The following is a 16,445-nucleotide window of genomic DNA, read 5'->3' on the forward strand; positions in this document are numbered from 1 at the left end:
CATGTCTACGTACCTTGGAGATATATGTACCACGAAAGTAAATATAAGTGGAGACATATACGTAGGTATGGGTATAGACAACCTAGATTTACTAACTTGTTGATATTTTCGATCTGAGTTCAATATTCAGGGTGCACACCCACAAGTTCGGCATGAATTACACGGCTGTTTCATAAACTAAAGTTTGCTGACATTGATAGAGCGTTCCGACCTAATAAATTACCTGTATTTGGACGCTCTTGGGTCGATGAATCTTTTGACCAAGTGGGGCTCTCTTCACCCGAGATTAGTCAATTTAATCAAATCAATAATCAATAACGAACATAAGCAATGCCCTGATCAACATAACACTTCACAATTAATCCAGAAAACATTTCGGCGAACCATGACCTTTCGGCCATGAATAACCACACCAGTTCATTCAAAGTTAATGAATTTATTTCCCTATATTAACAAAGCTAGCACGATATATATGTGTCTCAACACCAAATGGTATATGTAAATGAACATTAATAGCTGTCCATAACGGCGAAAAAGATGCAATCTATGCAGCATTTGAATAACAATGCATTCGATAATAGCAACGCAAACCACTAAAACTATAATCTGTAATGGGCTAATTGCATACATTAGTCAGCATAACAAGGTCTCAAATTGCATCGTGCAACAAAGGAATCCTCATCTAACCTCAAATTAGCATCTGCATGTGGGATTTCATGCAAAAACAATTTAGCAACATTAATTTGGAAAAACTCCTAACTAGGGCTCTTATCAAAATCAGCAGTTGGTTACCTAAAAGAAACACAATGCAATTGTACATTTTCCTTTCATATTTACCAAATTCAATCAGCATTCAAGGAAGTCTTCGTCTCACAGGTACCGGTTTCGATCAGCATGGGACGGGGGCAAAGGGGGCAGGGTGGACGGGGCAATTGCCTCACAGCGGCAAGATAAAAGGACAAAACTACTACTTTATGCAAAGGGGTAAATCAAAGTTAAAGTCTCTAGGGCGAGAATACTTAAAGTCTCTTTCTCTCGATTAGAGAAAGCATCAAACATCAATTGGCATCGTAGAAGATGGCAAAATGACGAGGTCGGCAAGATGGGCCATAATGGCTGCAATGGGCAATAATGTCCTCAATGGGTGCAGTGGGTAATGGCCAGTAATGGCAAGTAATGTCCGCTTTCTTCTTGTGCACCAGGTTTAAATAAACAACAGTTCAAATCCAGTAGGGTCTTCCATTGGAGGGTTCATAGGTTGGCTTCAAATTGTCCAATCAAAAACAACAATTCACAAGCTTCTGCCTAGGCATACATTATCCTTGGAGTCGGGAACGTAAGTTGCAACATATTTTACCAATTAACTCACTTTCAGAGCTTCCATTGTCCGCACCTGCAGATTGACCTTGGAGCAAAGAAGAAGATGCCAGGCTGGCACGAAACCTTAAAGATAAGCATGTGAACCGATCTCACTGGAAAAGTACAGCTTCAAGCAAGAATACACGTTTTATTAGCACATTAGAAAAACACGAGCATCTAAACCGTGAGACAAGGCAACTAGGCCGAAGCCTCCACTAAAGTTATGCTAAGTTAAAACATTTCAAACAAGCAAATCATAGCACACGTTTACGGTTATGTCAGATTAGTACAATTCTAATACATCACGTTATATAAAGCACGCTTATAAATGTTGGCAAACTACTCTGAGGGCACATTTGTCCCTGTACAATCTTTATTAGTTCGGTTAAAGTCACACTTGATTATTGCAGCACTACGTTTATGCGCTAATAAATGTAAAACCTTAATTTCTGCGTCATCAACATCTTCTGTATGAATTGATGCAGACACTACAAACTGAAAGTTTTGATTCAGCAAAAATCTACAGTTTACCTATTGAGTCTTCTTTCTCAGCATATAAGGATTAAAATGAATACACATAGGAATAATTACAAAAACACCTTTGGAAAAACTACGTAGAGAAGCAATTAAGTCAAAAAGCATGCCCAAAACTACTTGAAAAACTTATCTAGATTAAAAGGCATCAGTTACTTCAATCCTAAAAAGACTATAAATTAAAACTAGGAATCCCACTAATGTTCTAATAAAAGAGGAGGTCCGATCACTAAAACTGCAACTTTTTACTTGTTTATTTTCCCTAATATTTAACTCATTAAACATTTCTGAAGGCATATGTTAGACCTGGCAGCCTTAGGGTGGTCTTCCCCCAAACGTTTTGCTTACTTGCCTCACATTTTGGTAACTTCTTTTTGTTGGCCTTAGGACTCTGAGCACTTTACCCCTTCCAGCAAGTGCTAAAGTGCATGTGTTCTCCCCCTAGACATAGTTTGATTGGTACAGCCACAACTGGCATATTTAATTTACTTACAAGTCCCTAGAAAAGTGCTCTGCATGTACCCAGGACTGTATATTAAATTCAACTAGTAGGACTCCAGCAGTGCTTGTGCCACCCCCTCAACTAGCCCTTAAACATGTCTCAGGCCTGCCCATGCAGAGCCTGTATGTGCAGTTTAAACTGCCATGTCAATTTAGCATTTTTAACCTCTTGCCAAGCCTTATTCTACCATTTTATTGCATAGACGTCACCTCTAAGAAAGGCCCTAGATAGCCCATAGAGCAGGTGCTACATAGCTGCCAAGGTTTCAGATTGCTATGTGACACTTTCAAAATTTCAGTGTATTTATGAGTGACATTTCAATGACTATGAGTGACACTTTCTCGCAAGCAAAATCCAGCAATGAAGACGAAGGAACCATTGAAATATCGTAATAGATCGAGAATCCTATAACTCTGTGTACACAAGCACCGCCTTGTGGCTTTTGATAAACACTACTCAGAGCTTACCTAGAAAAGTGTAGAAAATGGAACAAAAAGGTTTTAACACACTTCAGGACATGGTTCTTTTGCATGATAATCTCAGGCATTCCCGTAATTAGGGGAAATTACCATATATGCGTTATTCAAAAAATTCTAACGTAAAATGTGTGACACTTGGCAGGGCTGGTGCTATATAATGAAAAGCTCAGTTATCAGCTGAATCCTCAGACATGTCTGTGAATGAAACTATTTTATTCTGTCTATTAAACCTGCCCCACAGAAGCCCAAAGTTTGGGTTAGAATAAATTCTGTTATTGTCATCATTTATATAGGGATATGTTCAACCTATCTTATGGTTACGTATGTCTTTTTTTACTTTATTAGACTTCATATAAAACTAAAATCTATTAAATATATCAATGGGAATTTCCACTCTGAGGTAATTTTGGTCTCCATACAAATTGCTATGCCAAAATATTTTGATGTCATACTTATTTGGTAATGTATCCTGCTCAAGTACTTTTGTTTCCCTTCATTACCTACTGTAATTGCACCCTTATCTTTATTCAGTTTGCTATCACCCATACAAATGGCTATGCCACAATTTCTTGCTTTCACATGTATATTCATTTAATTATTGGTAATGTATCCTGTTTCTGCTCTAAAACGATTGCTTCCATTCATTTCTACCTTAAGTGCACCATTATCTTTAGTCAATTTGCTATTTTCTACTTTAAATCGGCCAACATTTAGTCATACTCGGACGTAACCTTTCTGTCCCCTTTCGATTTCAATGCACCTCTGATGAGCGCATCCACACGCCGATATGAATTTGAACATGGCACTTTTAAAGAAGCATACTTTCACTGTGTATCCTCTTGTCACCTGACCCCATTGGCAGGTGGATTTCTTGATTCAGGTACAGTATTTTTTAATAGTCCCCTCCCCCCACCCAAATCCTAGTACTCCTTTGCAATACTTTATTGGCCAATTTTGTGTTATTTTGCTACTTTCAGAGACCCGATTCTGGCCCTGATTACAGCCCTGGCTGTAAATGCCACCTACTGCTCTGCTGACGGCTGACAACATACCGTGACCGGGGTGGTATTCCGTTATGGGTATTATGACCCACACTGAGAAATCCGCCACTATACAGACACCCACACAAGTTCGCCAGACCAAAGGTCAGTGACAAATTGGCGGTACCAAAATCCACACCGTTACGCCAACAGGAATACACCCACAGTATCAGGACCCATGAATCACCTTGGCGGTCTTTCAACCACAGTAACCCACTGGCGGTTCACACCCCGCACTCAAAATACCCACACATTTACAAAACACCACCAAATTGGACAATTCAAACTACACACAGCTGACACACATACACACACCACACCCACACACTCAGACCACTATAAAACATACACCCACATTACCCACAACCTTTTCAACGAAAAAAAAGATTGCCAACAGAGAGAGACACAAGCCAGGAGCATCCATTCAATTTGAGCCACAGAACACCATCACCCATACACCATACACGCACATCACAGTACACACCACAACACATTACCCCACACATCACCCCACACATCCTCACACATATCACTCACACCACATCCATGGCACCCCAAAGACACCCCAGGTTTTCACAGGAGGAGCTAAGGGTCATGGTGGAGGAAATCATCTGGGTAGAGCCACAGTTATTCGTATCACAGGTGCAGCAGACATCCATTGCTAGGAAGATGGAGCTATGGCGGAGAATCGTGGACAGGGTCAATGCCGTGGCACAGTACCCAAGAACAAGGGATGACATCGGGAAGAGGTGGAACGACCTAGGGGGAAGCTGCGTTCTGTGTTTGCAAGACACCAGGTAGCTGTACAGAGGACTGGTGGTGGACCCCCAACTCCTCCACCACAACTAACAACATGGGTGGAGCCAGTCTTGGCAATAATGCATCCTGAGGGCCTTGCAGGAGTAGCAGGAGAACTGGACTCTGGTAAGTTATATCTTTACTACTATATCACCCACCCTATCTGCATGCCATCCCAAACTCCTAACCCTACCCTCACCCCCAACATTCTACCACCTCACATATACCCCACTAGCACAACCCACCCATCCCAATACCAAGCCCTGCATGTAACACCAATCCATGGACCCCGATCACAGACCTGCATGGACACCCATCACCACAGCATGCCCAATAGAGAGAATCACCTAGCCCACAAAATCACCACGCACACAAAGCAACGCTGACAGGGCTATCCCAACCATACAGAGAAACCCACCCATGCACAAGATGGCACACGCAGCTACAATAACACTGGATTTTCATCCCCACAGGACCCCTACTCAATGTCACCGGAGTGGAGTTGCCAGCAACATCCAGTCCCCCCAGAGGAGGCCCACAGGGATGACAGTAGCTCTGCATGCCTGGATCATAATGACCAACCTGGCCCATCAGGGACCTCTAGACAGTTGGTTACCCTGCTACAGTCCCACCCCACCACATAGCTTCCCCCCTCAGGAAGCACCAGCACAGCACCTAGCCAGAATTGATGCAGATACCACAAACTGAAAGTTTTGATTCAGTAAAAATCTACAGTTTACCCACTGAGTCTCCTTTCTCAGCATATAATGATTAAAATGAATACACATGGGAATAATTTCAAAACACCAATGGAGAAACTATGTAGAGAAGCAATTAAGTAAAAAAGCATGCCCAAAACTACTTGAAAAGCTTAACTATATTAAAAGACATCAGTTACTTCAATGCAAAAAATGCTATAAATTAAAACTAGAAATCCCATTATTGTTCTAATAAAAGAGGAGGTTTGGTCACTAAAACTGTAACTTTTTGCTTGTTTAGTTTTCCTAATATTTGACTCATTAAACATTTCTGAAGGGATATGTTAAACCTGGCAGCCTTGGGGTGGTCTTTCCCCAAACGTTTTGCCTACTTGCCTCACATTTTTGGTAACTTCTTTTTGTTGGCCTTAGGACTCTGAGCACTTTACCACTGCCAACAAGTGCTAAAGTGCATGTGTTCTCTCCCCTAGACATATTTGATTGGTACAGCCACAACTGGCATATTTAATTTACTTACAAGTCCCTAGAAAAGTGTTATGCATGTACCCAGGACTGTACATTAAATTCAACTAGTAGGACTCCAGCAGTGCTTGTGCCACCCCCTCCACTAGCCCTTAAACATGTCTCAGGCTTGCCCATGCAGAGCCTGTATGTGCAGTTTAAACTGCCATGTCGATTTAGCATTTTTAACCTCTTGCCAAGCCTTAATCTCCCATTTTATTACATAGACCTCACCTCTAAGGAAGGCCCTAGATAGCCCATAGAGCAGGTGCTACATAGCTGTCAAGGTTTCAGATTGCTATGTGTGACACTTTCATAATTTCAGTGTACTTATAAGTGACATTTCAATGACTATGAGTGACACTTTCTCGCAAGTGAAATCCAGCAATGAAGACGAAGGAACCATAGAAATATCGTAATAGATCGAGAATCCTATAACTCTGTGTACACAAGCACCGCCTTGTGGCTTTTGATAAACTCTACTCAGAGCTTACCTAGAAAAGTATAGAAACTGGAACAAAAAGGTTTTACCGCACTTCAGGACATGGTTCTTTTGCGTGATAATCTCAGGCATTGCCGTAACTAGGGGAAATTACCATATATGCTTTATTCTAATGCAAGATGTATGACACTTGGCAGGGCTGGTGCTATGTAATTAAAAGCTCAGAGTTATCAGCTGAAGCTCAGACACGTCTGTGAATGAAACTATTTTATTCTCTCTATTAAACCTTCCCAGAGAAGCCCAAAGTTTGGGTTGGAATAATGTTCTACCTATCTTATAGTTACGTATGTCTTTTTTTTACTTTAATAGACTTCATATAAAACTCAAGCCTATTAAATATATCAGTGGGAATTTCCACTCTGAGGTGATTTTGGTCTCCATACAAATTGCTATGCCAAAATATCTTGATGTCATACTTATTTGCCTATTGGTAATGTATCTTGCGCAAGTACTTTTGTTTTCCTTCATTTCTACTGTAATTGCACCCTTATCTTTATTCAGTTTGCTATCACCCATACAAATGGCTATGCCATAATTTCTTGCTGTCACATTTAAATGCATTTGCTTATTGGTAATGTATCCTGTTTCTGCTTTAAAACGATAGGTCCCCTTCATTTCTACCTTAAGTGCACCTTTATCTTTAGTCAATTTGCTATTTTCTACTCTAAATTGGCCACCATTTAGTCATACTTGGTCGCAATCTTACTGTCCCTTTTATATTTCAATGCACCTCTGATGAGCGCATCCACACGCCGATATGAATTTGAACATGGCACTTTTAAAGAAGCATACTTTCACGGTGTGTCCTCTTGTCACCTGGCCCCATTGGCAGGTGGATTTCTCGATTCAGGTACGATATTTTTTAATAGCCCCCCCACACAAATCCTAGTACTCCTTTGCAATACTTTATTGGCCAATTTTTTGTTATTTGGCTACTTTCAGAGACCCAATTCTGGCCCTGATCAGAACCCTAGTGGTAAATGGCGCCTACTGCCGTGCTGACGGCCACCAACATACCGTACCCGTGGTGGTATTCCCCTGTGGGTATTATGACCCACACTGAGAAATCCGGCACTATACAGACACCCACACAAGTTCGCCAGACCAAAGGTCAGTGATAAATTGGTGGGACCAAAACCCACACTGTTACGCCAACAGGAATACACCCACAGTTTCAGGACCCACGAATCACAGTGTCGGTCTTCCAACCATAGTAAACCATTGGCGGTACACACCGCTGTGCTCAAAATACCCACACATTTAAATGCATTTGCTTATTGGTAATGTATCCTGTTTCTGCTTTAAAACGATTGCTCCCCTTCATTTCTACCTTAAGTGCACCTTTATCTTTAGTCAATTTGCTATTTTCTACTCTAAATTGGCCACCATTTAGTCATACACGGTCGCAATCTTACTGTCCCTTTTCTATTTCAATGCACCTCTGATGAGCGCATCCACACGCCAATATGAATTTGAACATGGCACTTTTAAAGAAGCATACTTTCACGTTGTGTCCTCTTGTCACCTGGCCCCATTGGCAGGTGGATTTCTCGATTCAGGTGCGGTATTTTTTTAATAGCCCCCCCACACAAATCCTAGTACTCCTTTGCAATACTTTATTGGCCAATTGTTTGTTATTTGGCTACTTTCAGAGACCCAATTCTGGCCCTGATCAGAACCCTATTGGTAAATGGCGCCTACTGCTGTGCTGACGGCCACCAACATACCGTACCCGTGGTGGTATTCCGCTTTGGGTATTATGACCCACACTGAGAAATCCGCCACTATACAGACACCCACACAAGTTCGCCAGACCAAAGGTCAGTGATAAATTGGTGGGACCAAAACCCACACTGTTACGCCAACAGGAATACACCCACAGTTTCAGGACCCACGAATCACAGTGTCGGTCTTCCAACCATGGTAAACCATTGGCGGTACACACCGCTGTGCTCAAAATACCCACACATTTACAAAACACCGCCACATTGGACATTTCAAATTACACACACCTGACACACATACACACACCACACCCAAACACTAGAAAACACACACCCACATTACCCACAACCCTTTCAACGAAAAAAAAGATTGCCAACAGAGAGAGACACAAGCCAGGAGCACCCACTCAATCTGAGCCACTGAACACCATCACCCATACACCATCCACGTACCTCACAGCGCACACCATAACACATCACCCCACACATCCTCATACATATCACTCACACCACATCCATGGCACATCAAAGACACCCTAGGTTTTCAGAGGGGGAGCTAAGGGTCATGGTGCAGGAAATCATCCGGATAGAGCCACAGTTATTCGTATCACAGGTGCAGCGGACGTCCATTGCTAGGAAGATGGAGCTATGGCGGAGAATCGTGGACAGGGTCAACGCCGTGGGACAGTACCCAAGAACAAGGGATGACATCAGGAAGAGGTGGAACGACCTACGGGGGAAGGTGCGTTCCGTGGTTGCAACATACCAGGTAGCTGTACAGAGGACTGGCGGTGGCCCCCCACCTACTCCCCCACAACTAACAACATGGAAGGAGCAAGCCTTGCCAATAATGCATCCTGAGGGCCTCGCAGGAGTAGCAGGGGGACTGGACTCTGGTAAGTCATATCTTTATTACTATATCCCCCACCCTACCTGCATGCCATCCCAAACTCCTACCCCTACCCTCACCCCATCACTCCACCACCTCACATATACACCACTATCACAACCCACCCATCCCAATACCAAACCCTGCATGTAACACCAATCCATGGACCCCGATCACAGACCACAAAATCACCACGCACACAAGGCAAAACGGACAGAGCTATCCCAACCATACAGGGAAACCCACCCATGCACAAGATGGCACACGCAGAACGCAGCTACAATAACACTGCATTTTCATCCCCACAAGACCCCCTACTCAATGTCACCAGAGAGGAGTTGCCAGCAACATCCAGTCCCCCCTTAGAGGAGGCCCACAGGGATGACAGCAGCTCTGCACGCCTGGATTATGATGACCAACCTGGCCCATCAGGGACCTCTGGACAGTCGGTTACCCTGCTACAGTTCCAACCCACCACAGAGCTTCCCCCCTCACGAAGCACCAGCACAGCACCCACCCGGCGGGTCCATGTAACTGTCCCCAGGACACATCAATCAGCAGTGTGCCCACCACTACAGGAACCCCAGGCAACCCCACAAACACAGGATGATCAGGGACCTGGGGTCAGTGGCAGTGGGCAAAAGGTTCAGGGGACAGAGAAACAGGACAACAGGGAAACTGGGAGGACTGCTGTGCAACAGGGGGAGGACAGGCCTAGGGAACCGACTCCCCAGGAGGCCCTTACCAACATCCTGGGAGCATACCACCATTCCCAGGAGACCATGGGCCAGATACTGTACAAGATGCAGGAGACCCAGAGGGTGCAGGAGGGACAGTACCTGGGGATCAGGGAGGACCTCAAAAACATCTACACCATCTTGGTCAGTATTGAAGGGGTTCTGGCTGACATTGGCAAGACCATGAGGGAGGCAGTGGCACAACAACGGGCCCCTGACACTAGCCACACCGAAGAACAGCCCTCCACCTCTGCCGGCCCTAGTGTACAGGAGACCCCACCACAGGACCAACAGTCCATCAGCACCCCACCACCTGCAGAAGGAGAAGCACCCCGCAAACAGTCCCTGCGATCCAGGCAGAAGCCAGAGAACATTTAAATAAACACCCTTGGAACAAATACAAATCTTGAGTATGTCAACTGATTGAAATACGTATTAGTACAACAGTCTGAAAACATTGCAAGTCATATGTACAGTTGGTATGACCTTTAGTGGGCAGCAGTAAACATACCAGGAGCCAGAGTGGGCCACAGAGATCTGAAAATAGAGATGCCAAAGGGTACAGTAAGTGGCCATAGACTTAGGGAAATCAGGCTGCCATGTACAATGTCCGACAGAAAACTGAAATGTAAAGTGAAGTTACAGTGTCTTACCTGTGTGTCACTGGAAGTACTGCTGTATTATATTACTTCTGTTGTCCACATCTTCTTCCTTTGCCTCCTCTTCCTCACTGTCCACAGGCTCCACCACTGCCACAAGACCGTCTCCAGGCTCATCCTCCTGCAGAAAAGGCACCTGGCGTCTCAAGGCCAGGTTGTGCAACGTGCAACACGCAACAATGATCTTGCACACCTTCTTGGGTGAGTAGTACAGGGATCCACCTGTCAGATTGAGGCACCGGAACCTGGTCTTCAGGAGGCCAAAGATTCTTTCAATTATCCTCCTTGTTCGCCCATGTGCCTCATTGTAACGTTCCTCTGCCCTTGTCCTGGGATTCCTCACTGAGGTCAGTAGCCATGAGAGGTTCGGGTAACCAGAGTCACCTGCAAATATTGAGGGATGCCTGTTAGACACACACTAACCCTTAGGGACAACCCCATACCTAGACACCAACTTATACTGGGTGGGGACCTCAGGCTCACCTATTAGCCACACCCGGTGCCTCTGGAGTTGGCACATCACACATGGGATGCTGCTATTCCTCAAGATAAAGGCGTCATGCACAGAGCCAGGAAACTTGGCATTCACATGGGAGATGTACTGGCCCACCAAACACACCATCTGCACATTCATAGAGTGATAGTTTTTTCTATTCCTGAAAACTTGTTCATTTCTCCGGAGGGGGGGGAACAAATGTCATATGGGTTCCATCAATGGCACCAATGATGTTGGGGATAAGTCCCAGGGCATAAAAGTCAGCTTTCACTGTGGCCAGATCCTCCACCTGGGGGAATACGATGTAGCTGTGCATACGTTTCAGCAGTGCTGACAACACTCTGGTCAACACGTTGGAGAACATTGGCTGAGACATCCCTGATGCCATGGCCACTGTTGTTTGGAAGGAACCACTTGCCAGGAAATGGAACACTGACAGGACCTGCACTAGAGGGGGGATACCTGTGGGCTGGTGGATAGCTGACATCAGGTCTGGCTCCAACTGGGCACACAGTTCTTGGATTGTGGCCCGATCAAGTCTGTATGCTAGTATAGTATGTCTGTCCTCCATTGCTGCAAGGTCCACCAGGGGTCTGTACACCGGAGGATGTCACCATCTCATGTTCATCCTCAGCGGTTAAAGCCTATGGAGGAAAACGATGAGCAGAGGGTCATATTCAAACATCAATTGAAATAATGATGCATCTTTTCCTTTACAGAACCTGTATGTGAATCCGAGAGTCAGTTGCTGTGTCACTGTCTGCTGTGACTGAGTTAGGTGAGAGGCCTGTACCTCCCTGAAATGGCGGCTGCCTGACCTGTGAGGAAGGACAAGTGGAAATTAGGTAATTCCGCTGGCATTGTGTGTCATTGCGGTAGGCGTTCGACGACCGCCGCACAACTTTGCATTGGTTATCAGTGGGCCCTATTGGTTGGAGGAGCCAATGGCGATGTACGCCGGCGGTGACGGTACGCACTGCCGTGGACGTGACCGCCATTTTCTATCTATTCACTCACTTGCTACCTGACCTTCAACAGGAGAGGATCTACACTGCAAGTGCCGCTGTGACCTGTGTCTGGAAGCGACAATGGCTCATGTGTCTGGGAAGAGGGCCCCTGCCTTCACTGCGGAGGAGTTGGAGAAACTAGTGGATGGGGTCCTACCCCAGTACACTTTACTCTACGGTCCTCCGGACAAACAGGTGAGTACACTGTGAGCATGATGCGTAGGCCATGAATGTATGGATTGCTGTGTGTGTAAGCCACATGTCGGAGGGGCTGAGGTGTCCTGGCCAGAGTCCTGCATGTATGGTGGTCGATGTATGTGTAAGGGAATGGGAGGGATCTGGTGGGCCAGTAGTGTGATGGTCTGGACGGCCCATCAGAAAAAGGGTATTTGGCGTGCCATCGCCAAGGAGGTACAGACCCTGGGGGTCTTTGACAGGTGGAGCACCCACTCCCGCAAACGGTGGGAGGACCTGTGCCAATTGGGCAAAGGAAGGGGGGGGGCCAGCTGGGGCTGGCCTCCCATCGAGGAAGGGGTGCCTGTCATACCCTGACCCCCCTGATGTTCCTCACCCTGGCAGTGGCCTATCCGGAGTTGGATGGGCACTTGAAGGCATCTCAACAGCCACAAGGGGGTGAGTACAGATTCAGAATCATGACTGTGCGCGCGTTAAGGTTTCCCTGGGTGGGGGATGTGGGCTGTGGGTGCACCTAAGCCAAGGCAAACATGGCAGGGTAGGTCCCTTGTGGGCAGGCTCTGAAGCACTCCAACCCCAATAATGTTAGTGGGCATCTACTACTGGGCAGGGACCTGTGGGTCTCAGGTGTGCAGCTAATGGTGTTAGGCATTGTACCCCATGGGCTGGTGACTATCTTAGTATGTGGTAGTGCATGGCCTAGTGCATCGGGCTCCCTGTGTGTTGTGTACGCCAACGATAGTGGTGTTGCTGGCATTGACCAAGTGTATCCTCTGTCTCTCCCCCCTTTTTGTTTTGTCACCCTGTCCTTGTGTGCATTAGCATCATCTAGTGGAGGAGCCGAGGCACCGGCAACGGAGAGAGCTGCATCCCACATGGGCCTGGAGGCCGAATCCACCGATGGTGAGGGCACCAGTGGGATGGAGGGGGAGGGGAGCACCATGACGGGGATAGGAGTGGACACCACACACAGCGACTCCTCCTCCGATAGAAGCTCCCTGGCAGACACCTCTGTGCCAACCCCAACAGCAGGTACAGCCGCCACCCCCCCCCCCTACCAGCACCACCATCCCAGCAGCCTCTCAGCGTGTTTTACCGTGCCCACTCACCCAGGATGGTGGGCATCTCCTTGCCCATGTCAGCCCTGCTGCCCTCAGTGAGGAGGCTATTGACCTCCGGAGATCCCTCACTGTTGGGCAGTCAACCATTCTGAATGCCATCCAGGGTGTCGAGAGGCATTGGCAACAAACAAATGCACACCTGGAGGGAATTCACTCTGGCATAGCAGCCCAACAGAGAGCATTTCAGGCTCTGGCCTCCGCACTGATGGCAGCCATTGTCCCTGTCTCCAGCCTCCCCCCTCCAACTTCTTCTACCCTGTCCCAATCCCCTCAACCTCAGCCTATCCCAAGCACACCTTCAGACCAGCATTCACCCAAATCAACACACAAAAGTGGATGAGGCAAACACAAGCACCACAATTCTTCTCACAGGCACTCACACAAGCACCATCCCCATGCAGACACCCCAACATCCACTGCCTCCACTGTGTCCCCTTCCTCCTCGTCATCCACCTCCTTCCCAGTAGCATCTCCACTCACACCTGCATGCACTACATCCTCATCCACTACCTCCATCACCAGAACGCCCATCACAACACACCCCTCACTGGCAGTCATCACCCCCACATCATGCACACATCCCCTGTGTCCTCTCCCAGTGTGCCTGTGACCCCTCCTCCCAAAGTACACAATTGCAAGCACCAACCCACCCAACAGCCATCCACCTCACAACAGCATCCAGCCCATGCACCTGCACCCAATATCAGCAGACACCTCCAACAACCGCTCCCTCTTCCTCCACTCCCAAACCCTCTCCCTCTTCCTGCCCCAGTGTTCCTAAGAAGCTTTTCCTGGCAAATATTGACCTCTTCCCTACCCCTACTCCCTGTCCTTCTGAGCCAGTGTGCCACCAACCCCTGCCAAGGCCAAAACCATTCCGCCACCTGGCAAGGTGAAGAGGGGGACAGCATCCAGCAAGGGAAAGGAGCCACAACCACCCAGCAAGGCCACCTCAAAGACTCCAGCTGCCAGACCCAAGATCACACCACCATCTGCCAAGGTGAGGAAGGGGCAGAAAACACCAGACAAGGCACTTCAGCCATCCGAGGCTGCAGGTGAAGGCCTATTGACTACCAGCACAACCGCCAGTACCGCCACCTGCACTGCAGCCAGCACCGCTAGCTGCCCCGCCGCTAGCACCTCCACAAGCACAGCCACCTGCACCACCACCTGCACTGCCCCAAGCATCACTACTGTCAGCAGCAGCAGCCCCAGTGGGCAGCCATCCGAGGCTGCAGGAGAATGGCTGGAGCCTCCCTCCTCCACTTGCAGCCCCCCCACCAGCACCGACACTACCACCAGTTTGCAGCCGTAGCCGCCGCCGGATGGAGTCTAGCCCTGCCTCCATGGACTATCATGCAAACTGGTCCCTGCAAATCTCTTGCCTCAGACACCCAGGTGAGGTACTGTGAACTGCCACGCCCCAAGTGTTGCATCACTGAGCACAAAGCCCCCTCCAGAACCAATGGAGAAATGCATCCACTCACCCAATCCTTGGCAGGACGAAGCAGACTGGGCACAAAGACCCCTCCAGAACCAGTGGAGAAAGGCATCCACTCACCCTATCCTTAGCAGGATTAAGCAGACTGGGCACAAATCCCTCTCCAGAACCAGTGGAGAAAGGCATCCAGTCACCCTATCCTTGGCAGGATGAAGCAGACTAGGCATAAAGCCCCCTCCAGAACCAGTGGAGAAAGGCATCCACTCACCCTACCCTTGGCAGGATGAAGCACACTGGGCACAAAGCCCCCTCCAGAATCAGTGGAGAAAGGTATCCACTCACCCTATCCTTGGCAGAATGAAGCACACTGGGCACAAGGCCCCCTCCAGGACCAGTGGAAGAAGCCATCCACTCGAGAGACTGTGGCCTTGCACTCCCAAGGACCAAGCAGTGGGCAAACCACCCACTTGAGAGACTGGTTTTGCACTCCCAAGGACTAAGCAGTGGGCAAAGCACCCACTTGAGAGACTGTGGCCTTGCACTCTCCAGGACCAAGCAGTGGGCAAACCACCCCATTGAGACATTGTGGCTTGCACTCCCCAGGACCAAGCAGCCTGGGCACAAAGCCCCCTCCAGAACCTGTGGAGACATGCATCCACTCACCCTATCCTTGGCAGGATTAAGCACACTGGGCACAAAGCCCCCTCCAGAACCAGTGGAGAATGGCATCCACTCACCATATCCTTGGCAGGATGAAGCACACTGGGCACAAAGCCCCCTCCAGGACCAGTGGAGGAAGCCATCCACTCGAGAGACTGTGGCCTTGCCCTCCCCAGGACCAAGCAGTGGGAAAACCACCCACTTTAGAGACTGGTTTTGCACTCCCCAGGACTAAGCAGTGGGGAAACCACCCACTTGAGAGACTGTGGCATTGCACTCTCCAGGACCAAGCAGTGGGCAAACCACCCCCTTGAGAGACTGTGGCTTTGCACTCCTCAGGACCAAGCAGTGGGAAACCACCCACTTGAGAGACTGTGGCTTTGCACTCCCCAGGACATCACTGTGGGTATACCACCCACTTGAGAGACTGTGGCCTTGCACTTCCCAGGACCAAGCAGTGGGCAAACCACCCACTTGAAAGACTGTTGCTTTGCACTCCCCAGGACATTGCTGTGGGCATTGAGCCCCCTCCAGGAGCAGTGGCGTTATTCCATCTTCCGGCTGAGGTGTCCCCCTTCCCCCTGAGGTGCCCGTGTGGTTTAGACCTGATGCCACTGCAGTCTTCTCTCCGTATTGAGGCAGGAGTCTGTATGGGCTTGGCCTATGAGTTTTGGCCTAGTGGCCCACGGAAATTTTGAGTGGACAATGTACATGAATATTTTTGTAAATACTGTTTTAAACATTATTACGTATATCTGACTATTTCTAAAATATAACTGATTTGATTCTATTCCTACTGTCCTTGCGTTCTTCCAGGGGGTTACAGGGTATAAATGTGATGTTGATGCTTGTGTTTGTGTGTATGGTGTTGTGGGTGGGGGTGGGAGTGTTGCGTGTGTGTGTCACTCTCTTTTTCCTCCCCCCTCCCCTGTGTATTAGGTGTAGTACTCACTGTGGTCATCGCCACCGGCATTCGTATTCCTGGTAGATGAGGAGGTAGTACAGCATGGGGGGGACCTGCAGTTTCGGCTCCATGGAGTCCTGGTTCTTTGTTGAGTGTCGAGAGGTGAGTGGTTCCCCTT

Source organism: Pleurodeles waltl, chromosome 8, assembly GCF_031143425.1.
Source record: "Pleurodeles waltl isolate 20211129_DDA chromosome 8, aPleWal1.hap1.20221129, whole genome shotgun sequence".
NCBI lineage: Eukaryota > Metazoa > Chordata > Amphibia > Caudata > Salamandridae > Pleurodeles > Pleurodeles waltl.